Source organism: Somniosus microcephalus, chromosome 12 (genome assembly GCF_052327205.1).
Source record: "Somniosus microcephalus isolate GS21.2 chromosome 12, FLI_Smic_1.0, whole genome shotgun sequence".
Taxonomy (NCBI): domain Eukaryota; kingdom Metazoa; phylum Chordata; class Chondrichthyes; order Squaliformes; family Somniosidae; genus Somniosus; species Somniosus microcephalus.
The window spans coordinates 199,359,689-199,384,682 of record NC_140998.1 but is presented as its reverse complement, the minus strand read 5'-3'; positions in this window follow the sequence as shown (position 1 = coordinate 199,384,682).

Here is a 24,994-nt window from a genome sequence, read left to right as displayed (position 1 = left end):
AGTTATTTTACAACTTCCAAACAAAATATATTCCACTGAGAAGAAAAGGGTGTAAAAGAAAAGACAGCCATCCGTGGCTAAGTAAAGAAATTAAGGATAGTATTCGACTAAAAACAAGGGCATATAAGATAGCCAAATCTAGTGGGAGGATAGAGGATTGGGAAAACTTTAAAAGACAGCAAAAAATAACAAAAAAGATTGATTAAGAAAGGGAAGATAGATTATGAAAGTAAATTAGCAAAAAATATAAAAAGAGATAGTAAGAGTTTTTATAGTTATATAAAAAGAAAAAGGGTGGCTAAAGTAAATGTTGGTCCCTTAGATGATGAGACTGGGAAATTAATGGTGGGAAATATGGAGATGGCAAAAACACTGAATGAATATTTTACATCACTCTTTACAGTAGAAGACACTAAGAAAATCCCAACACTGGACAAACAGGGGGCTAAAGGGGGGGAGGAGCTAAACACGATCAAAATCACTAAGGAAGTGGTACTCGGTAAAATAATGGGACTCAAGGCGGATAAATCACCTGGACCTGATGGCTTACATCCTAGGGTCTTGAGGGAAGTGGCGGTAGGGATTGTGGATGCATTGGTAATAATTTTCCAAAACTCCCTGGACTCGGCAAAGGTCCCGGCAGACTGGAAAACTGCTAATGTAACACCCTTATTTAAAAAGGGCAGTAGACAGAAGGCTGGAAACTATAGACCGGTTAGCCTAACATCTGTGGTAGGGAAAATTTTGGAGTCCATTATTAAGGAGACAGTAACAGGACATTTGGATAATCATAATTTAATAGGACAAAGTCAGCATGGTTTTATGAAGGGGAAGTCATGTTTGACAAATTTGCTGGAGTTCTTTGAGGAAGTAACGTATAGGGTGGATAAAGGGGAACCAGTGGACGTAGTGTATTTAGACTTCCAAAAGGCATTTGACAAGGTGCCACACAAAAGATTATTGCTTAAGATAAAAAATCACGGGATTGGGGGTAATATTCTGGCATGGATAGAGGATTGGCTATCTAACAGAAGGCAGAGAGTTGGGATAAATGGTTCATTCTCAGACTGGCAATCAGTAACTAGTGGTGTTCCGCAGGGGTCAGTGCTGGGTCCCCAACTCTTTACAATCGATATTAACGATTTGGAGGAGAGGACTGAGTGTAACATATCAAAGTTTGCAGATGATACTAAGATGGGAGGGAAAGTAGTGAGTGAGGAGGACATAAAAAACCTGCAAGGGGACATCGACAGGCTAAGTAAGTGGGCAGAGATTTGGCAGATTGAATACAATACTGGAAAGTGTGAGGTTATGCACTTTGGCAGGAAAAATCGTAGAGCAAGTTATTATCTTAATGGCAAGAAACTGGAAAGTACTGAAGTACAAAGGGATCTGGGGGTCCTGGTGCATGAAACTCAAAAGGTTAGTATGCAGGTGCAGCAAGTGATTAAGAAGGCCAATGGAATGTTGGCTTTCATTGCTGGGGGGATAGAATATAAAAATAGGGAGGTATTGCTTCAGTTGTACAAGGTATTGATGAGACCGCACCTGGAATAATGCGTACAGTTTTGGTGTCCATATTTAAGAAAGGACATACTTGCTCTCGAGTCAGTACAAAGAACGTTCACTCGGTTAATCCCGGGGATGAGGGGATGGACATATGAGGAGAGGCTGAGTAGATTGGGACTCTACTCATTGGAGTTCAGAAGAATGAGAGGCGATCTTATTGAAACATATAAGATTGTGAAGGGGTTGGATCGGGTGGATGCGGGGAAGATGTTCCCGATGATGGGTGAAACTAGAACTAGGGGGCATAGTCTTAGAATAAGGGCTGCTCTTTCAAAACTGAGATGAGGAGGAACTACTTCACTCAGAGGGTGGTAGGTCCATGGAATATGCTGCCCCAAAAAACTGTAGAAGCTACATCATTACATAAATTTAAAACAGAAATAGACAGTTTCCTAGAAGTAAAGGGAATTAAGGGTTACGGGGAGCGGGCAGGAATTTGGACATGAGTCTAGGTTCAGATCGGTCATGGCCCTGTGGGTAGCGGAGCGGGCCCAGGGGCCGTGTAGCCTGATCCTGCTCCTATTTCGTGTGTCTCATTCTGTTAGATTCAGGAGATGGTTCTGTGATAGTGGATTGGCGGTTAGGATCAGATCAGCCATGATCTTATTGAATGGCGGAGCAGGCTCGAGGGGCCGATTGGCCTACTCCTGCTCCTATTTCTTATGTTCTTATGTTCTTATAAACAGATATATCCCTGAGTGTATAAATATACATTCGTATAATTTGTATATACTCTTTTCTTAGGTTTACTGGTTGTCCCTCTGTTTAAGGCAAGCTGTAACATAGTGTGCCGCTAGTGTTACACAGTTTCTCTCTTCCCCTAGTAGGTATGGGAGTTTTTGGTCGTCATTCAAATTTCTGAATTCAGGGCATATTTGTGAGAATTTTTGGTAGAAATTCTCCCTGATGCCCTGATATTTTCCACAAGCTGTGAGGAAGTGCATCTCTGTCTCCACCACTCCCTGACTGCAGTGAGAGCATATCCTGTCCTCTCTTGGCAGCCGGGTCTGCCTGTGTCTGCCTTTTTCGATCGCCAGGCTATGTTCACTAAGTCTGTACCTTGTCAAGGTTTTTCTCAGTTTGCTATCCTTTACCATGGTCAGGTAATCAGCCATGTTGTATTGTCTGTTTAGGGCCAAGTAGCAATTGAGTTTGCTTTGGGTTTTTGTTGTTTCTGCCCAATATGACAGTTATTTTTCCTTTTGCTTAGTGACAATTGTGTTGGGTCGAATTCTCTGTGCTACGGTGTCACTGTCCTGGGGCTGGTTATTGTTAGTAGTGTTAGTGGTTGCTTCACTGAGTCCCAGGACTAGTTGACTGAGGGTGTTCTTCTTTATGGTCCTCTCTTGGCATTTCAAGGCTTCGTAATGATAGCAGTGGGGGTTGCTCATTTTTAGGTGTTTCCAAAATTTGGTGGCTCTTTTTTGGATAGTAATTATTAGTGGATATTGGCCTAGTTCTGCCCTGCATGCATTGTTTACGGTTTTCCTTTGAGTCCGGAGGATACTTTTACAGAATTCTGCATGTAGGATCTCAATTGGGTGTTTGTCCCATTTTGCAAATTCTTTTTGTGTTCTGTACTCAGTTACACCTCTCACTATCGCCCTCTGCTGGTGTCTCTCTGTATCACTCACTGTGCTCAGTTACACCTCTCACTATCTCCCTCTGCTGGTGTCTCTCTGTATCACTCACTGTACTCAGTTACACCTCTCACTATCTCCCTCTGCTGGTGTCTCTCTGTATCACTCACTGTACTCAGTCACACCTCTCACAATCTCCCTCTGCTGGTGTCTCTCTGTATCACTCACTGTACTCAGTCCCCCTCTCTCTATCTCCCTCTGCTGGTGTCTCTCTGTATCACTGTACTCAGTCACACCTCTCACTATCGCCCTCTGCTGGTGTTTCTCTGTATCACTCAGTGTACGAAGTCCCCCTCTCTCTATCTCCCTCTGCTGGTGTCTCTCTGTATCACTGTACTCAGTCACACCTCTCAAATTCAAATTCAAATTCAAATCGCTTTATTGGCATGATAAGGTACATCTTATGTTGCCAAAGCATCAAAATACATTTATGGTTGATTGACATGGATTCTGAATCTTTTCACGATGTTTGAAACTACGGAGGCTGATTGTGCAGCTGTGCGTTGATGGCAGTTTAAGTGACATGACTTCACCTTCATTCACTGTGTATTAAATAGAATTACACAGAATAAACAGCACAGGAAGAGGCCATTTGGGCCAACCTGTCCATACCGGCATTTACACTCCACTGGTGTCTCCTCCAATCCTTCCTCATCTAACTCTGTCAGCGTAACCCTCTACTCCCTTCTCCTTCATATGCTTATCTAACTTCCCCTTAAATGCATCTATACTATTCTCCTCAACCTCTCCCTACAGTGGTGAGCTCCACATTCTCACCACTCCCTGGGTAAAGAAGTTTCTTCTAAATTCTGTATTTGATTTATTGGTGTCTATCTTATATCGATACCCTCTAGCTTTGCTCTTCACCACAGGTGGAAACAAATACTGTGTCTACTCTATCAAAACCTTTCATAATTTTAAATATCTCGACCAGCTCACCTGTCAGCCTTCTATTTTCAAGAGAAAGGAGACCCAGCCTGTTCATCAGTTCCTTATAGGTCTACCCTCGCATTTCTGGTATCATCCTTGTACATCTTTTTTGCACCCTTTCCAGCGCCTCGATATCATTTTTATAATATTTCGACCAGAACTGCACACAGTACTCCAAGTATGCTCTAACCAAGGTTTGATTAAAACAATTAGCATAACTTCCTGATTTTCAATTCTATTCCACTAGAAATAAACCCTAGGTCTTGGTTTGCTTTTGTTATGGCCTTATTGACAGATGTCACAACTTTTAGTATTTGTGTATTTGTACTCCCAGATCCCTTTGCTTCTCTACCCCATTTAGATTCCTATTTTCTAAGTAATATGCGACCTCCTTATTTTTCTTACCAGAATGAAATACCTCACACTTATCTATGTTGAAATACATTTGCCAATTATATGCCCATTCGACAAGTATATTAATGTCTTCTTGTAACTTGTTGCAGTCCTCCTCGGTGTTGACTATCCCTCCCAATTTGGTGTCGTCCACAAATTTAGTAGTTGTGTTTTTGATTCCAAAGTCTAAACTATTAATATAAATTCTAATCAACAGTGGCACCAGCACTGATTCTTGTGGGAACCCACTTCCCACTTTCTGCCACTCTGAATAGCTAATCCTTTATCCCTATGGTCTGCTTGTTGTCTTTCAGCCAGCCAGCTATCCATCCTGATACTTGTCCCCTTACTCTGCATGTTCTGATCTTACTCATTGGCCTAATATGTAGAATCTTATCTGAGAACTTTTGGAAATCTAAATATATTACATCTAATACATTACCCTTGTCTACTCTGACAGTTCCCTCTTCAAAGGATTCAATGAGGTTGGTCAAGCAAGACTTTCCCTTTTTAAATCCATGTTGACTATTCATTATTATACCTTTGGTTTCTCGATGTTTTTCTGTTTTCTCCTTTAGTAAGGATGCATTATTTTTCCTACCACCGATGTTAAGCTGAATGGTCCATATGGTATGAAATTCACAAGCAAGACCGCTGTTAACATGAGTGTCTCGCTTCCCAGCAATGGCCCCATGCAGCTACTTAGCATCTCCACAGGTCTGGATATAGAAACATAAAAACATAGAAAAATAGGAGCAGGAGTAGGCCATTCGGCCCTTCGAGCCTGCTCCGCCATTCAATATATCATGGCTGATCCTCTATCTCAATACCATATCCCCGCTCTCTTCCCATACCCCTTGATCCCTTTTGTGTCTAGAAATCTATCTATCTCCTTCTTAAATATATTCAGTGACTTGGCCTCCACAGCCTTCTGTGGTAGAGAATGCCACAGGTTCACCACCCTCTGAGTGAAGAAATTTCTCCTCATCTCAGTCTTAATTGTCCTACCGCGTATCCTGAGACTGTGACCCCTCGTTCTAGACCCCCCAGCCAAGGGAAACATCCTCCCTGCAGCCAGTCTGTCTAGCCCTGTCAGAATTGTATACGTTTCAATGAGATCCCCTCTCATTCTTCTAAACTCTAGTGAATACAGGCCTAGTCGACCCAATCTCTTCTCATACAACAGTCCTGCCATCCCAGGAATCAGTCTGGTGAACCTTCGCTGCTCTCCCTCTATGGCAAGTATATCCTTTCTTAGGTAAGGAGACCAAAACTGCACACAGTACTCCAGGTGTTGTCTCACCAAGGCCCTGTATAACTGCAGTAAGACATCCTTGCTCCTGTACTCAAATCCTCTTGATTCTATATGTTCTATCTCATTTCTAAAATATAGGTATAATTTAAGTTATCTGTCAGTCCTCTGGCATTACACCTTTTTATAATGAATTATTAAATATAATGATGTTGATTCTACATTACAACAGTGACTACATTTCAAAAAGTATTTAATTGTCTGTAAAGCACTTTGGGATGCCTAGTGGTCATGAAAGGTGCTATATGAATGCAAGTCTTTAATTTTTATATGTGTTATAGTGCCTCTGCTATCTCTTCCCTCGATTAATTTAGAACGCCCAGGTACAATCCGCCCAGACCAGGAGGTTTTATCCTCTGAGCTTGATTAGTTTAATATTTCTCCTCTGTTTATTTTAAATTCGCTTATATATCATTTCTAGTCTCATCTTCCAGCGTCATGTCAACTTGATCAGTGTCCTTGGTAAATAATGAAGCAAAATAATGATTTAATATTTATGCAATTTCACTATCGCTGCCTGTGAATTTATCCAGACTGTCCATTAGTGGCCCTATTCCCATCCTGACATTCCTTTTTTATTGATGTGCTTGTAGAACATTTTCCTATTTTATTTTTGTCCCTTGATACTTTAATTTCCTGGTTCCTCTTAGCCTTCCTAATTCTTTCATTGACTTCTCGCCCACCAATGGTGCAGCAATTAAAATAGAGGATGTCAAGAGGCCAGATATGGAGGAGCACAGATATCTCGGACTGTTATAGGGCTGGAGGGGATAACAGAGATCGCTCCTAAATTGGATATCCCCACACATTACTCAGGGGGTAATACTAATGTGGGTGATATCGAATTACCCACCAATTATATGCTCAAAGTTGCCTCTGCAAAGGCCATTCATGAATGCCTGATAAGACACCGCTCCAGATGAATGATAGAGAAGATGGCTTTTAGGATGAAGAAGCTCATCATTACAACCATCCTGCAGCCCCTATTACCGCGCAAAGCTCCACTGAGTAAAACCAGCAAAGTTGTTAAGTTTCAATAAAAACATTTATTTTTCTGACAAACTGGGGGTAAAATTCAGTTGGTTTGCGCCTCCCGTTAGCACCTGAAGAGGGAGCTAATGGGGCACAAAGCAACTAGTGCCCGGGCGCGGCGATGTCTGTGCCGCTCGTGAAATTGACCAGACATTTTGCGGGGGTGCTAAACACTACCGCCCCGATCTCCTGCGCCCGCAGATCATGACGTCAGTCGAGCGTGCAATGCCCTCGTGGTGCCCCAGACCGGATATTGAGTGGCGCCCCCCTCCTTTCCGCTTGGCGCAAGCAACGACAGGGAGACTGGAACGTTTCCCAGTCAGTGAGGGGCTGGGGAGGCGCTATTTAAAGCTGGCCTCTTCCTGGCTTTTTCTGTGGTCGAGATTTTTGCACCACTCTTTCTGACAGAGAGAGAGATTCTGAGAGAGAGAAGGAGAGACTTCTGCATAGAGTCAATGCTGTGTGAAGTAGCTTTGGCTAATGAGCATCACTTTGCTGGTACTTTTGGATTTGACCTTCATTACTTTGATTACCAAGAGACTTTGGGGGATGCACTGATTTGGGGCGTCATCCTGCGCCTGCAGGATGGGAGGCAACAGAGACACAGAGAGTGGCAATCATACCCAGACGGAGGAGGGCCAACAGGCCTCTGTACAGGAAGCTGTACCCTCCCAGGGTATTTCGGCAACAGTTCTCCAACATTAATTTGTCTGAGGAGCAGTGTTTGCACAGGCTGTGCTTCAGCAAGGAGGTGGTCACTGAGCTCTGCCACCTGCTGCAGCCAGATCTGCCACCTCTACTGAGGACCAGGACGTCTCTGTCGGTGGCAGTGAAGGTCACAGTGGCTCTGAACTTTAATGCCACCATCTCCTTTCAAGCATCTACTGGGGACATCACCAATATCTCCCAGTTCGTGGTCCATTGTTGTATCCGTCAGGTCACAAATGCCCTCTTTAAAAGGAGACACCAGTACATCTCTTTCCCGATGACCTGGGCCAAACAGCATCAATGTGCATTGGGCTTTGCTAGGATAGCGGGCTTCCCCATGGTGCAGGGCACCATTGACTGCACGCATGTGGCATTGCGGGCACTGCATGAGAATGCAGAGGTTTTCTGAAACTGCAATGGGTTCCACTCCTTAAACGTCCAGTTGGTCTGTGACCACAGACAGCTCATACTCGCTGTCAATGCCCGCTATCCTGGCAGCAGCCACGATGCTTTCATCCTGCGCCAGATTGCTGCCCCAGAATGTTTCCATGCACCGCATCAGCCAACTGGTTGGCTCCTCGGGGACAAGGGTTATCCACTCTGCACCTGGCTGATGACACCACTCCGTAACCCCAACACCCTTGCTGAGCTGCAGTATAATGAGAGCCAGCTTGCCACCAGAAACATCGTTGAGCAGACAATCGGCATGTTCAAACAACAGTTCTGCTGTCTGGACCACTCAGGAGGAGCCCTGCAGCACTCGGCTGAGCGAGTCTCCCTCTTCATAGTTGTGTGCTGCATGCTGCATAACCTGGCAATCCTCAGGACCCAGCTAATGCCACCAGGCCTTGGAGCAGCACCCAAGGAGGAGGAGGAATAAGAGGAGGATGATCAGCAGCAGCAGCAAGGTGGGAGGAAGGCCCACAATGTTGAAACTGCAAGGGCCGTCCATCAACGGCTGATAACAAGCTGCTTCTAGGCCCCTACTGAGGAAATGGCCTCTGGCATGGAGAACAACATGAATGAAAGCAACCCACAACCCCTAAGCCGGCCAAGGCAGCAATGGTTCCAAAGGCCAAACCTGTACATTTTGAATACAAAAACTTTTTTTATTTTCCAAACTCTGTGTGTGTCATTTCTTCATGACAAATTAATAGAAGCAAACACAAAAAATCATTCATTAACATAGCTTACATGTGGCACCTTATCGAAAGCCTTCTGAAAATCCTAATATACTACATCCACTGGTTCCCCTTTATCTACCCTGTCAGTTACATCCTCAACAAACTCGGATCGATTTGTGAAACACTATTTCCCTTTCAGAAAACCATGCTGACTCTGCCCAATCATATTATGATTTTCTAATTGCCCTGTACCACTTCCTTAATAATGGATTCCATAACTCCATGTTCCACAGAATGAAGGTATTTGTTACCAGTTGCTTGTGTACATCAGGCGGAATATAATGTTAGTTTTTAGGCATTGTCAAACATGACCTCTCTTTTAGCGATCACGCGTAGTTTGGGAAGACCAAAGGTGAAGTAGTAAAACTATGTGTCAAATCTGCTCCTGTCCCATTTTCCTGAAGGGATGATTCATGAGTAGATATGTTTCCTAGTCAGTGCTGACTTATTTTTCAGCCCTTTTGGCAATTGCTAAATGGCTGTTCTTCATGTGTTCAGCTCTTCATTGTCGGAGAAAGTCAAATCTGGTTTCGTATACATGCACATACACTTTCCAGAAGTGATGATTAGTTAGCAATCAGTGGAAATCCTGATTAATTTTATTCCCTTCCTTGCAAAAGGGTGCTGAGGTTAATTGTATTAATTTTACCACATTTGCTGAGATCAGCAAACCGAACACAGGAGTATAGAATCAAACATGGGAACTTTCTGACCTGTGTGGCTCAGGACTACACTGGGCAGTGACAGCATTTATCCAATGGGTAGTTGGGTAGGTTTGTTTATTAAATATGCTACAACAACTAATGGAGAGGAAAAATAGACAAACATTTTGACTTGTACATAATATCTTTAGTATTACAGGCAGTCTTGAGGCAGCTATTCTTTAATTCAGGAGCGGTGAGGTACAGTTTTATGTCACATTCTGCATTTCAGAACCAAAAAGCTCAATCACAGATGGTGTCCCATTCAGAAGAGGATAACGATGAAGTTTTCAGAGGCTTCACCGAAGACACTGTCTCAGAGATGGAAGAGAAAGTTTCAGTTGAAAAGATCAACAGAGAAACGAGTACCTTGGTTTGTGAAAGTGAAGCTCGTAGTGAATCCAATAAAGGTATTTGTCCTGGAATAAAGGGTTTTCAGTAAAGTATTTCTATTTTTAATAATTGAGGGTGTTTTAATGAGCAAGAGATGCTCTACGTTGATAATGTGACCACTACCGTAGGCATTCAAATCAGATTAACACAATGTCTTGCATGATTATGTAAATGTCTTCAGTATCTCCTGTTCAACCAGGAACAAACCTTACATGCAAGATTATTACAATTAATTGGATCAATTTTTGTTCAGGATCTTTTTGATTTATTCCACAGTTGTCTGTACTAGAAAGATCTTGGGGTCAGCAAATGAAGAAACAACCAGAGGCTGAAAGCAGAAGATACAATTTGAGAAACAGAGAGAGAAAAGTTTACACTGAAGAAAGGGAACTTTGTGACGATGATTACCTGTGTATGTGCAAAGTAACCTATCCATTTCCTCAGGGCAGGAATAATTTATTGGGTGTTTTGGTGTGATGACACAGGGGCCTTGGTAGGCCAGGGGATTGGTGGAGCAATGCAGCATGTCAGAGTGGTGGGACAGGAGTGCAGGCCTGTGTTTGCCCACAAACAGGCACCGATTGTTGTTTATCATTGAGGAAAAACAATCACAAATATGATCCCCAAACTATTGATGATAATTCTGGAATCTTGTAATAAAAGAGGACTTTCAGTAATTATAACCTAATGGCCCCTGATTACAGGGAATAGCAGCTCCTTGTCTAAGATATTGAAGCATCCTATACCAGCCTACAGCAGGACCTGGACAACATCCAGGCTTGGGCTGACATGCAGCAGCTAACATTCAAACTTATGAATGTCGAGCAGTGACCATCTCTAAAGAATTGACGATGCAGCCAGTATTAAGTTGGGAATCAGCATGGTTTGGGAAGGGGTGTGTGGAGAAGATGATGACATAACTGAAAGGGCAAAGTTGAGAAGTGGCAGTGTCCCCGAGAGTGATTTACCTGATGGTTTAGAGGGACTTTTCTCACTGGATTGGCCGATTGAGCTTCATTCAAAGAATGAGGAAGCTTTCACCGATAGGAAGCAAAGTCCAAGGGGGAAATTGAGTCACGCCCCCACGGCCGAAATTCACCGGTAGCGCCCCAAGACCCCTGCGTTAACATTGATATAACCACGAATTGTACTTCCAAAAGAAACTTCTAGATCTTTCATTACACTGACAATTTCTCTTTCTTCCTTCTCCAGCAGCTCACCAAGTGCACCGAGATGAGTCTCATCCTTGCCCTCATTGTAATGTTGCTTTTACCATTGCAGAGTTTCTTCAGAAGCACATCAGAAGACATCCTGAATCCTGTGTACAAATTTCAGCAGGACAATCTTCGCCTCCCAGCACAAAATATATTTTACAACGCGAAAGTGGGCAGAGATCATTCACACAATCTGTCCAGATGAGAGAATTTATAAAATCAGGTGATCTTCACCTACGCCAGTGGATCCACACAGGAGAGAGGCCGTATAAATGTACTGAATGTGGAGAGAGTTTCACACAGGCAGGGAACCTCCAGAGACACCAGCGAATCCACACAGGAGAGAGGCCGTACAATTATACTGAATGTGGAGAGAGTTTCACACAGGCAGGGAACCTCCAGAGACACCAGCGGATCCACACAGGAGAGAGGCCGTATAAATGTACTGAATGTGGAGACAGTTTCACACAGGCAGGGAACATCCAGAGACACCAGTGGATCCACACAGGAGAGAGGCCGTATAAATGTACTGAATGTGGAGAGAGTTTCACACAGGCAGGGAACATCCAGAGACACCAGTGGATCCACACAGGAGAGAGGCCGTATAAATGTACTGAATGTGGAGACAGTTTCACACAGGCAGGGAACCTCCAGAGACATCAGCAGATCCACACCGGAGAGAAGTTGTATAAATGTACTGAATGTGGAGAGAGTTTTGCTGACATCTATCAGCTGAAAGCTCACACATGCTTTGAAACCTGCCGTCATTGTGGGGAATTCTTCAAGGATTCAGCAGCTTTCAAAGTTCACATGAGAAAATGTTCTGAAACATAATGAAGGAAACGGTAACCAATTAATAATTTTACTAAGTTTGAATATTTCTTTTTATTTGAATGACCTTGAATACCCAAACATTATCAGCATTTATAGTTCTTACCTTTCACTCTTTATGGTAATATTTCTGTGTGGATAAAGATCCAATATAAGGGTAAATCCCACAATTCCTCACTCCCAGTGAGGGTTGGAGATTTGGGGCTCTGTTGCTGTAACCTAATGCCTGACGCTCTCGCTCTGAAATTGCATCATCCGCCTGGGATTTTAAAATGTTCCCTCTGATATAAACTGCAGCAGAATGTGTTTAGTCCCCATGAGTCTTAAATTCGGTTGGTTATCGCCTCCCATTAGCGCCTCCGGCGGGCGGTAATGGGGCGCTCAGAACTTAGTGCCCGAGCGTGCTGAGTTTAGCGCAGCTCGCGAAATTGACCAGACGTTTTGAGGCAGCAGTAAACACTACCACCACGATCTCCGGCGCCCGCAGATCATGACATTAGTCGAGCGTGCGATGCCCTGGTCACGCCCCAACTGCATATTGAGTCTCACCCCCTGCCTTTTCCGCCTGCCGCTAGGAACGACAGGAAGAGGGGAACGTTTTGCAGTCAGGAAGGGGCTGGGGGAGCGCCATTTAATGGTGGCCACTTCCTGCCTTTTCTTGATGGTGAAATTTTTGGGTTTCACGCTGTCCTAAGGAGTTTTGGCCCTCAGCATCACTTTTGAGGTTCCTAAGCGCTGAGCACTTTCCCTGGGCCTGTCCATTAGTGCTTCCAACACAATTGCTTTTGAGGTCTCTCCAAGCCAAGATTCAAGGCTGCAATGAGCAGGGTGTGGCTGGCCAGCAAGATGGCCCCTCCCCTTTAAGAACTGCACGGCGCCAGTCTGTCTGGGGTCCATGGTAACTGGCATCGCCTGAGCTTCGGTAGCGCTCTGAGGTAGCGCCTCGCTCCCTGATGTTTGCGCCTTAAGAGAGGTGTGTAGCGCCTGATTTAGTGATCAAATCCCCTCCAGGGGTGATAGAGGCCAATTTTGCAGTCAGAGGCAATAATTAGCGCCGGGTGCTAAACTTTGCGCCCGGCCGATATTAGTACCCTAAAATGGGCGATAACGAATTTTTCCGTCCCAATGTGCTGTCACAGCCCCTTTATTCTGATGGTGAGAGATCGCTGGGATCGATGCTGTCTTTATGCAGCCTGGTTACATCTGCATTGGTAAAGGTGCCTATCACAAAATATACTCAGTGGCCTAGAAATTCGGTATAGCAGCGTTTGGGGCGCTAGTCCTGGCGATGCGCAAAGTTTAGCACCAGGTGCAATTTAGTGCCACCTAGCGCGATATTGGGTTGCAGCGCCCCTAAAGTTGATTGCGGCGCTAGATCAGGCACTGCACGCTACTCTTAAGGCGCTATCCTGGCGGCGCAACCCAATTTTGCGGCAGCGGGGCGCAGCGAGGGTGCTGTCAATAATCACTTTCCCTGAGACACACTGGCGCCGGCCAGCTCTTAAAGGGGCAGGTCAATTGGCATTACCAGACACACTCACTGCCTTGTAGGCCTTCAAAGCAGTGGGAGCCTACCTGTGTTGCACCAGCCTAGCAAGACATGGAAAGGGTGAGGCAGAGGGTGGAACGCCTCACTGATGGGGCATTGGATGCTTTGGTTGGCGCAGTGGAATCAAGGTCAAGGAAGATGGTCGGAATGTGATTTATGTTTTGGACAGTCTCCCGGGTGTGAGAGCCAAGTTTCCATAGTTTGCTCATGTTTGAAGGAACCACATTTTGTGTAATGAAACACTTTCTTCATTTACAATGGCCATATCTTCTATTTACATGCATCTTGCCCTTCACAGGCTTGGGGGTATCAGACCAGTTCCATTCCTGTTCTTGGAATGGCAGCAAGCATTCTGTGAGAGGGGCCTAGAAGCTACTTCTGATCAGCCTCTGACGCACAGCCTGAGGAGAGCCGCTCGCGTAGAAGTTCAGGCCAGCAGCCATCTTCTCAGCCACCGACAGAGATGTCCTGCACCTTATCTGAGGCTGCAGATCTGGCTGAAGCAGCTGGCACAGCTCAGTCACCACCTCCTTTCTAAATCGCAGCCTTCTGACACGCTGCTCCTCTGGCATGTTCATGTAGGGAAACTGCTGTTGGAAAATCCTGCCAGCGTAAGGTCTGCTGTGGAAACGTCTGTTAGCCCTCCTCCATCTGGCCATGCCCGCCCCCCTCTCCCAGTGTCTCAGTGCCCTTTCCAGATGATTCAACAACAGGTCATTCCCCTCCAATGCAGCCCCCATAATAAGTGCCCACAGGAAGGTTCCCCATTGTCAAGGCTCACCAACAGCAAGGTGATGGTTAAAAGGCTGAAGATTGTCTGCCTGCGCTGGCTCAGTGGTCAAATGGCTCTCAGTGTGCAGCTCAGCAACTCTTTGTAGCTCTCAAGGAAGTTGTGCTCCAAAAATGGCTGCCACTTTTAAACCACACCAGTCCCCTTTAAATAACGCTCCTCCAGCCCGAGAGCAACTTGGTAAGGCCCAGGTAAGCTGTCACTATTAGCGCCAGGTGCTACGGAGGGAGGCGCCACTGAATTTCCGGTCCGGGGTGCCCAAAAGGCGTTGCACACTCAAATGACTTCATAATCAGCCTGCACCCATGAGCGGGCACTAAGATTTAGTGCCAGCGCTAAATGCATGCTCAATGTGGGGCGAGGCACTAGGCGCGTTGCGCCTGCCAGAAATTGGCTAGCTCCCCACTTCTCGGCCTCTTTAGGCGTTAATCGGTGGTGCTAACAACCGAATTTCTCAAAAAATAAAGCGACTGAAAAATTGTTGAGATTTTGTCAACAGATGTTCAGTAAAATGTTGTTATTGTTGTTCTCAATGTTTAAGAATGTGTCGACAAGTGTTTAAGCAGAAGCTGAATTTGAAAATTGAAAAGTTGGATGTTTTGAAACATGTAATTTATTTGACACAGGCTCGACAGGATGAAATGTGCTTTAACTTTTGTTATTCTGTGTTGTGTTTAAAATATTTCAAAGCAAACTGATTTGTCTGTGTCTACACTGTCCAACTAAAAGCTATGTTGATGTACAGTGTTATTCAAACATTACTAAACAAGCAAATTGTCATCTGATTAATTGCCATTGAGCAGTTTATTTAACGGTAATATAATTTAGCCTCTAACTGGTTGTAGATAGTAGTCGAGGGCACAAGATTGTGCTTTGTAAGTCTGAAGCGGTGTTAAAGCGATGAGACAGTTGTGTAATACAATGGCAGGAACTGATATACCTCCAGAGACACCAACAAATCCACACAGGAGAGAGGCCGTATAAATGTACTGAATGTGGAAAGAGTTTCACACAGGCAGGGGTCCTCCACAAACACCAGCGTATTCACACAGGAGAGAGGCTGTATAAATGTACTGAATGTGGAAAGAGTTTTGCTTACATCTATCAGCTGAAAGCTCACACATGCTTTCAAACCTGCCGTCATTGTGGGGAATTCTTCAAGGATTCAGCAGCTTTCAAAGTTCACCTGAGAAAATGTTCTGAAACATAATGAAGAAAACGTTAACTAATTTATAATTTGACTAAGTTTGAATATTTCTTTCGATTTGAATGGCCTTGAATAACCCACTAGTTATCTCAAACATTATTACCATTTATACTTCTTATCTTTCACTCTTTATGATACTATTTCTGTGTGGATAAAGATCCAATGTAAAGGTAAATGTAAGAGTCATGAAAGTTTAAGAAAGAAAATACTTTAAAATATTGGTTAAATAGTATAATACAGTTAATTTACCTGACTGACTTATTGTATTGAGAAACCCCCTATTTTCTTGCTCCAGTAGTATAGTCCGAGATACCCCCTTTATTCTTGCTACAATGGTACAGTCCTTAAGATTGTCACATGGTATCCAGCCATTTTACAGTCTAAGCCACGAGGCTGGAGAGAAGGTAAAGGCTTTTGAGGGCTGGAGCAATACAGTTTTTGACCGTATTCGTTTATACGTGTTTTGCTTTGTAATTCTGTTTGTAAGGTGTTATAGTAAACAGTTTAAAAGACAAAGCTACATTTGGGAATGTTTTATTTTGACACGCGTCTACTCGTTGTTAAAAGCCTCAAAGCCTGGTGGCTGCATGTTTGGAAACTAAGAAGCGCCACTACAGTAAATTCCATGATTCCTCACTCCCAGTGAGGGTTGGACATTCGGGGCTATGTTGCTGTAGCCTAATGTCTGATCCTCTTGCTCTGAAATTGTATCTTCCAACTGGGATTTTAAAATGTTCCCTCCGATATAAACTGCAGCATCTGCAGAATGTGTTCAATCTCCGTGAATCTTTGTCCCACTGATCTGTCGCAGCTCCTTTATTCTGATGGTGCGAGATCGATGGGATCGATGTCGTCTTTATGCAGTCTGGTTACATCTGCGTTGGTAAAGGTGCCTATCACAAAATATAATGGAGAAATTCGGTATCACCCCGTTTGGGGCGCAATTATCAGCTGGGCGCAAAGTTTAGTGCCTGGTGCTAATTATCGCTTCCGACTGCAAACTTGGCTTCTATAGAAACATAGAAGATAGGAGCAGGAGTAGGCCATTCGGCCCCTCGAGCCTGCTCCGCCATTCAATGAGATCATGGCTGATCATCCAAACTCAGTACCCTGTCTCTGCCTTCTCCCCATATCCCTTGATCCCTTTAGCCTTAAGAAATATATCTAACTCCTTCTTGAATATATTTAATGAATTGGCCTCCACTGCCTTCTGTGGTAGAGAATTCCACAGGTTCACCACTCGCTGGGTGAAGAAATTCCTCCTCATCTCTGTCCTAAATGGCTTACCCCTTATCTTTAGACTGTGACCCCTGGTTCTGGACTCCCCCGCCATCAGGAACATCCTTCCTGCAGTTAGTCTGTCTAGTCCTGTTAGAATTTTATAAGTTTCAATGAGATCCCCTCTCATTCTTCTAAACTCCAGCGAGTACAAGCCCAATCGACACAATCTCTCCTCATACATCATTCCTGCCATCCTAGGTACCAGTCTGCTGAATCTTTGCTGCACTCCCTCCATGCCAAGAACATCCTTCCTCAGATAAGGCGACCAAAACTGCACACAATACTCAAGGTGTGGTCTCACCAAGGCCCTGTACAACTGCAGCAAGACATCCTTGTTCCTGTACTCGAATCCTCTCGCTACAAAGGCCAACATACCATTTGCCTTCTTAACCGCCTGCTGCACCTGCATGCTTACCTTCAGCGACTGGTGCACAAGGACACCCAGGTCTCGTTGCACTTCCCCTTCTCCCAATCTATTGCCGTTCAGATAATAATCTGCCTTCCTGTTTTTGCCACCAAAGTGGATAACCTTGCATTTATCCACGTTATGCTGCATCTGCCATTTCCCTACAAATACTGATTTCATTCAGTTCCTCCCTTTCATTAGACCCTATGTTCCCTGACATCTCTGGGAGGTTATTTGTGTCCTCCTTTGTGAAGACAGAACCAAAGTATGTATTTAATTGGTTTGCCATTTCTTTGCTCCCCATTATAAATTCCCCTGATTCAGGCTGCAAGGGACCTACGCTTGACTTCACCAATCCTTTTCTCTTCACATATCTATAAAAGCTTTTACAGTCAGTTTTTATGTTCCCTGAAAGCTTTCTCTCATACTCTATTTTCCCTCTCTTAATTAATTCCTTTGTCCTCCTTTGCTGAATCCTAAACTGCTCCCAATCCTCAGGTTTACTGCTTTTTCTGGCCAATTTATATGTCCTCTCCTTGGATCTTACGCTATCTCTAATTTCCCTTGTTAGCCACGGTTGAGTCACCTTTTTCGTTTTATTTTTATGCCAAACTGGGATGAACAAATTCCGTCATTCATCCATGCAATCTTTGAATGTTTGCCATTGCCTATTCACTGTCAACCCTTTGAGTAACATTCCCCAATCAATCCTACCCAACTTGCACCTCATACCATCATAGTTTCCTTTATTTAAATTCAGGACCCTGGTCTCTGAGTCAAATACTTCATTCTCCATCTTAATGAAGAATTCTATCATATTATGATTCTTCTGCCCCAAGGGGCCTCGCACAACAAGATTGCTAATTAATCCTTTCTCATTACATAATACCCAGTCTAAGATGGCCTGATCTCTGGTTGGTTCCTTGACATATTGGTCCAGGAAACCATCCCGTATTCACTCCAGGAATTCCTCCTCCACAGTATTGTGACTAAAATGGTTAGCCCCATCTATATGTAGATTAAAGTCACCCATGATAACTGTTGTGTCCTTATTGCATGCATCTTTAATTTCCCGTTTATTGCCATCCCCAACCTCCACATTACTGTTTGGGGGTCTATATACCACTCCCACTAACGTTTTCTGCCCCTTGGTATTTCACAGTTCTACCCATACAGATTCCACATCATCAGAGCTAATATCCTTCCTTTCAATTGTGTTAATCCCCTCTTTAACCAGCAATGCTACCCCACCTCCTTTTCCTTTTTGCCTGTCTTTCCTGAATATTGAATACCCTTGAATGTTGAGTTCCCAGCCTTGGTCATCCTGGAGCCATGTTTCCGTAATCCCAATCATATCATATCCGTTTACCTCTATTTGTGCAGCTAATTCATCCACCTTATTACAAATGCTCCTCGCATTACGACAAAGCCTTCAGGCTTGCTTTTTTTAACACTCTTAGACCTTTTAGAATTATTACTCACTGAGGCCATGTTTGATTTAAACCCTTGATTTCTCTGACTGCCACCTTTGCTTTTCTCCTTCCTGTCTTTTGCTTCTATCCTTGTTTCCCGTTGCTCTGTCTCCCTGCTCATGTTCCCAATCCCCTGCCATTTTAGTTTAAACCCTCCCCAGAGCACTAGCAAACACGGTCCTGCCCAGGTGCAAACCGTCCAGTTTGTACTGGTCCCACCTCCCCCAGAACCGGTTCCAATGTCCCAGGAATTTGAATCCCTCCCCCTTGCACCACTCCTCTAGCCACGTATTCATCTGAAATATCCTTCTATTTCTACTCTGACTAGCACGTGGCACTGGTAGCAATCCTGAGATTACTACCTTTGAGGTCCTATTTTTTAATTTACCTCCTAATTCCCTATATTCAGCTTTTAGGACCTCATCCCATTTCTTACCTATACCGTTGGTACCTATATGCACCACGTCAACTGGCTGTTCACCCTCCCCTTCCAAAATGTTCTGCAGCCGCTCTGAGACATCCTTGAGCCTTGCACCAGGGAGGCAACATACCATCCTGGAGTCTCGTTTGCAGCCACAGAAACGCCTATCTATTCCCCTTACAATAGAATCTCCTATTACTATAGCTTTACCCCTCTTTTTCCTCCCGTCCTGTGCAGCAGAACCAGCCATGGTGCCAGGAAGTTGGCTGCTGCTGCCTTCCCCCAATAAGCCATCCTCCCCAAGAATATCCAAAGCGGTATATCTGTTTGAGAGGGGGATGGTCACAGGGGACCTGCCTGCTCCTACTACTCTGCCTGGTGGTCACCCATTCCCTTCCTGCCTGTGCAGCCTTTACCTGCGGTGTGACCAACTCATTAAACGTGCTTTCCATGATGTCCTCAGCATCGCGAATGCTCCAGTATGTATCCATTTGCAGCTCCAGCACCACAATGCGGTCTGCCAGTAGCTGCAGCTGGCTACCCTTCCCGCACACATGGTCGTCAGGGTCACAGGAAGTGTCCCTAATTTCCCACATAGTGCAGGTGGAGCATACCACAGCGCCGAGCTGTACTGCCTTGACTTACCCTTTAATTAATTCAAATTTAATGATGTCAAATCAATCCAACCAATTACACTATAATTAAATGATATACTCAAGGGCCCTTGTTTACCAGCAGTCCCCACTACACAACAGAGGCCTTAGAAACTATAAACCAGAAAATTTAAGTTTGGAAAAAAGCAAGAAAGAGAGAAATACTCACCAACCAATCACTTACCTGCTTTCTGGTGATGGCACACTTCAATTACTTTTTACTTCTCTCTCTCCTCTCGCAGGTCCACCTCTCCCGCTCTTGGAGCTCAGTTTAAATCAGCCTCTCCCACCTCTCCTCTCGTAGGTCCGCCTCTCCCACTCTCGGAGCTCTGTTTAAATCAGCCTCTCCCGCCTCTCCTCTTGTAGGTCTGCCTCTCCCGCTCTCGGAGCTCATTTAAAATCAGCCTCTCCTGCCTCTCCTCTCACAGGTCTGCCTCGCCCTCATTGGGGTAGAAACTGACTTCAGTGGAACTGAATATCGGGCGGTGGGTGTAGCAGGCAGACAACACATGACCACACGTTCTACGCTGTTGTTTAAGATGAATTTCCAGCCCATAGGCTCGGTCTAGTAAGGTCCCAATATAGCGGGCAAGGAACGTGTGTACATTTGCGACTGGAATTTAGCCGCCTGACATATTGGGTAAGAACAGACTAGAGGTGTCCCTTGCCCATGCCTGAAACAGGCGTTGGGCACTTTGAATTTGCTAATTTGAGGCCTCATTCGGGCTTTAAACTAAAAAAGGGGGGAGGGGTCACGTGAGGGGAAATTTAGAAATCTACACAGAAAGGTCAAGGCAGTAGAGCAGTGTAGCGATTTGGATAAAAATAAGCAGAGTGTGACAGGAAGGGACAGAGGCCTAGAAATTCAGTTGGCACGGCAGCCGTTAGCGCCTTAGGAGGAATAGATTTCGAGTGCTAGGCGCTTAGCGGCCGGGCGCAGTGCGATCTGCGCCTCGCCCCAAATTCAGTACACATTTAGCGCCGGCGCAAAGTCTTAGCACGCGCCCTGCTGCGCGTGCACATCATGATGTCATTTGCTAGTGCAACGCCTTTTGTGCGCCCCGAACGGGAACTTCACTCGCGCCGGCCCATTGTGCGCTGGGCGGCCCGAGCGACTGTGAAGTGGAATGGTACACAGCCCAGCCGGGCCGCGGGGAGTGCAAATTAAAGGGCACTTACCCAGCAGTATAAAGGGCAGCCATTTTGCAGCATTCACTCTTGTGCAACAGTTTTTTGGACAGAGACCAAGGAGGAGAGTTTACTGGTTTGGACCAACACTTGGACAGGTATTTATGGCTCAGGCCAGAGCTTACCAATTATCTTTGCCTTCATTCAGAGCTCAGTGTTTGCCAGCATATAATGGGGGCTGCATTGGGTGGCAACGCTGAATTTCAGCCTTATGCCAGAAGGGCTTACAGACGCCATGAGAGAGTGGCAGCCCTGGCTAGATGCAGAGGGGGCAACAGGCGTCACCAACTGAGGCCTTACCCACGCAGGGCATACCGCCCGCAGACCTCCTATCTGACCATGTCTGCCGCGATGTGTGTCAGGAGGCTGCGATTCCGAAGGGAGGTGGTTGCAGACATCTGCCGGCTGCTTCAGAGAGATCTGCAGCCACAGCTGATGTGCAGGACGTCTCTGTCGGTGGCAGTGAAGGTAACGGTGGCTCTCAACTTCTATGCCTCCGGCTCCTTCCAATCCACTACTGGGGACATCGCTAACATCTCCCAGTTCACCGTGCATTGCTGCATCCGCCAGGTGACCAAAGCCCTTTTCAGAAGGAGACATCAATTCATCTCCTTCCCCATGACCCTGGACAAGCAGCAGCAGCGTGCAGTGGGGTTTGCAAGAATAGCGGGCTTCCCCATGGTGCAGGGCGCCATTGACTGCACGCATGTGGCTTTGCGGGCACCTCTTGAGCATGCCGAGGATTACCGCAACTGGAAGGGCTACCATTCCCTCAATGTACAGCTGGTGTGTGACCACAGGCAGCGCATCCTAGCTGTCAATGCCCGCTTTCCAGGCAGCAGCCACGATGCCTTTATCCTGCGACAGACAACTGTGGCTGACATGTTCCAGGCACAGCCTCCCCCAAGAGGATGGCTTATCGGGGACAAAGGCTATCCTTTGTGTACCTGGCTCATGACCCCGCTCCGCGCGCCCACGACCCCTGCTGAAGAGGCATACAACGAGAGCCATCAAGCGACGAGGAACCTCATAGAACAAACAATCGGCGTGCTCAAGCAACGGCTCCGCTGTCTCGATCGCTCCGGGGGAGCCCTCCAGTATTCGCAGGATCAAGTCTCCCAATTCGTCGTCGTTTGCTGCATGCTGCACAACCTGGCTATCCGCAGGACTCAGGCACTGCCACCTCACGTTGGACCACCACCTCAGGAGGAGGAGCAGGAGGAGCATGAGGATGACGAGGACGAGGAGTACCAGCCCAGGAGGGACGCACAAGGTCCAAGGGCCGCCCGTCGACGGCTTATTGAACGTCACTTCTAGGCCCCCTGTCAGGGAATGGCTTGTGCCAATGATAGAACATGATTGCAGCCGCTCTGCAAGCCCTCAGCCGGTTAAGGCAACAAACACTTCAAAGATCAAACATGGACAATGTGAATAAATAAAATGCTTTATTGTACAAACTCTGGGCCCTTCCCACATGAAAACCAAAAACAGACGAAACCCCCAATAAACACTCAAACACATTACTCACTCCCACAACCTGGAGAGGATTAACAAAATAGGGCAACTAAAATGGCCGTCATTCTCGGCCTTCGTCCAAAACAAACATCACATCATCGGCCTTCAAAAAACAAACATCCAATTCTCGGCCTCAAGAAACAAACACAAATGGCCACACATTCGACTATTTGGCCCGCTAGGGCGATGCCTTGGCCATCTTTGGGTGGCCCCTGCCCGCCCTGCTGCTCCGCCTCAAAGTAAGGCCATTGGCTGCTGCAAGGCTGGGGGCAGGCTCCTGAGGGGCACATGTCGTGACGGCAGATGCCCTTGGGGGTCGGCCTAGTCGAGGTCTGGCCGTCGAGCGGCCGGCTGTTGATTGCTGCAGCTGTGGCTGGCCAGCATCAGTCGCTGCAGCAGCTCCTGGCAGCTCCACTGAGGGACTGGCAGTGGCGGCTGGAGGAATGGCGGCAAGCTGGCGGATGGCAGGTGCTCGCTGGTCGCCTGAGACACTGGCACTCGCCCGGGCCAGCACTGCAGCATGCGCACCAATCTGCCGAGGGACAGACCGCTGTGCTGCTGCAGCGCGCCGGGTGCCCTGGCGATGCCTGGCTGACACAGCGAGTGTGGCAGCAGTGAGTGCCTGTGTTGACCTGTTCACTGACCGCATCAGAGCAGCCAGTGACTGGACGGCACCACTGATCACCTGGCCAGTTGCTGACAGAGCTGCCCCGAATTCCGTCCGACTCGCTGCCTGATCTGCCCGGTATTCCGCCCGACTGGTGGCCTCTGAAGGCCCGAACTCGGCCACACTCTGAGAGAGGGAATCGATGGACTCAGGCAACCGTGCCACTGCCGCCATGAGCTCCGTGTGCCGGCGCTCCAAGTCCGCGGACAAGTCTTCGAGGCGTTCCATCTCCTCGGCGAAGAGCTTCTCCTGACTGGAGGCCGGACTCTCACTCTGGGGAGAAGGCCGCCGAGCTGGCCGACCCTTCCTGCGTTGCTGGAGGCCACTGGGCCCAGCAATTGGACTCCCCTCCGACGCATCCCCCCTCTGGGGAGAAGGCCGCCGAGCTTCCACCCCCCTCCCGCCTTTCTGCAGCCCGCAGGTCCCAGGAGCTGCCCTCCCCTTCGACACTTCCACCACGCTGCCCTCCAGGGAAGACGTGTCCCCTACATTGGCCTGGGTGGCCGCGGCTAAGGGTTCCCCTGATGGGCCGCCTTCCTCTTGCTCCTCCTCCTGCTCCTCTTCGGAGGGTCTGTCACTGGCATGTTCAGGGACCTCCTCTTGACCATCTGAAAGCAGGAAGGCACAAGAGTAGCTTTAGAGTGAGGAGAGGGCGTCAGTGCGGGATGCATGAGTGGTGGCATTCAGCGCATTGGTCGGACAGTGGCAAAGGATGTAGATCTGATGCGCAAGTGGGACGAGAGAGGTGCAAAAGGTGATGTCCTTACCATTGCTGCCCAGAACAGGGTCGGCATCTCCACATGCAACGGGCCCAATCACCCGGCCACCCATGAGGCGCTCCACGCGATGTTGCAGGTCGGTGAGTGGCTGGATATGGGGTCGGCCTCCCCCGGTCGCAGTCCGGCTCTTGCGATTATTCGCCAGCTTGGCCTGCAAGAGAAAGGACGGCCTCTAAGTACAGTGTGTCGCCGTGATCTTGTGTGCACTGCCTCCCATGGTGGAATAGCCTGGCCAGTGTGTCGCCATGATCTGGTGTGCAATGCCTCCCATGGTGGAATAGCCTGGCCAGTGTGTCGCCATGATCTGGTGTGCAATGCCTCCCATGGTGGAATAGCCTGGCCAGTGTGTCGCCATGATCTGGTGTGCAATGCCTCCCATGGTGGAATAGCTTGGCCAGTGTGTTAAGTGCAGAATGTGCAATTGATGCTCATGCCTGTCCCATAGCTGCTGGATGAAGGCTGGCCATTAGAGCTTTCAGGTCCCTTTGCCCATAATGTGAGGTGCACATGCAAGGATGAGGAGGTCACTGGAAAGGGTGCTCACCCTGACAATGCGTGTGAGGTCATTTAACTTTTTGCGGCATTGGGCACCGGTCCTGGGGACGTCGCTGTTGGCTGACAGCTTGCTGGCGACATGCCTCCAGGCTCTCCTGTAGACGCGGACCGTCGCCTTCTTGCCATTGTCCGGGTACAAAACATGGCGCCTCTTCTCCACAGCAGCAATCAGCACACTCAGATCACGCTCTGAGAAGCGCTGCGCACGTTCACGGGCCTTCTCCATGTCTTCAGGCGCTATTTGGGTCCAGCAGCAGTGTTCAGGCCTAGCTGGAGGGCTCCACTATCCAGGGCGTGGCAGCCGACACAGTCGACCCTTCCCCCTTAAGAGCTGGCCGGCGCCAGGGTGTCTGCTGTCAATCACGAGATGGCCGCACCTGCACTGCGCCCGGCCTTGGCGCTATCGATCACCACCTCCGGCTTAGCGCCCAAAGAGAGGCATCCAGCAGCAGTTTTAGCACTCGCCCGAACTCCTAGGGTGAAGCTAATGAATATCGGAGAAGTGGCATCGATTTGGCGGCGGCCGCAAACTTTAGCGGACGCCCCACTTTAGCGCCCCAAAAGTGGCGTCAATGAATTTCTAGGCCAGAGAGTTTAATGGTAG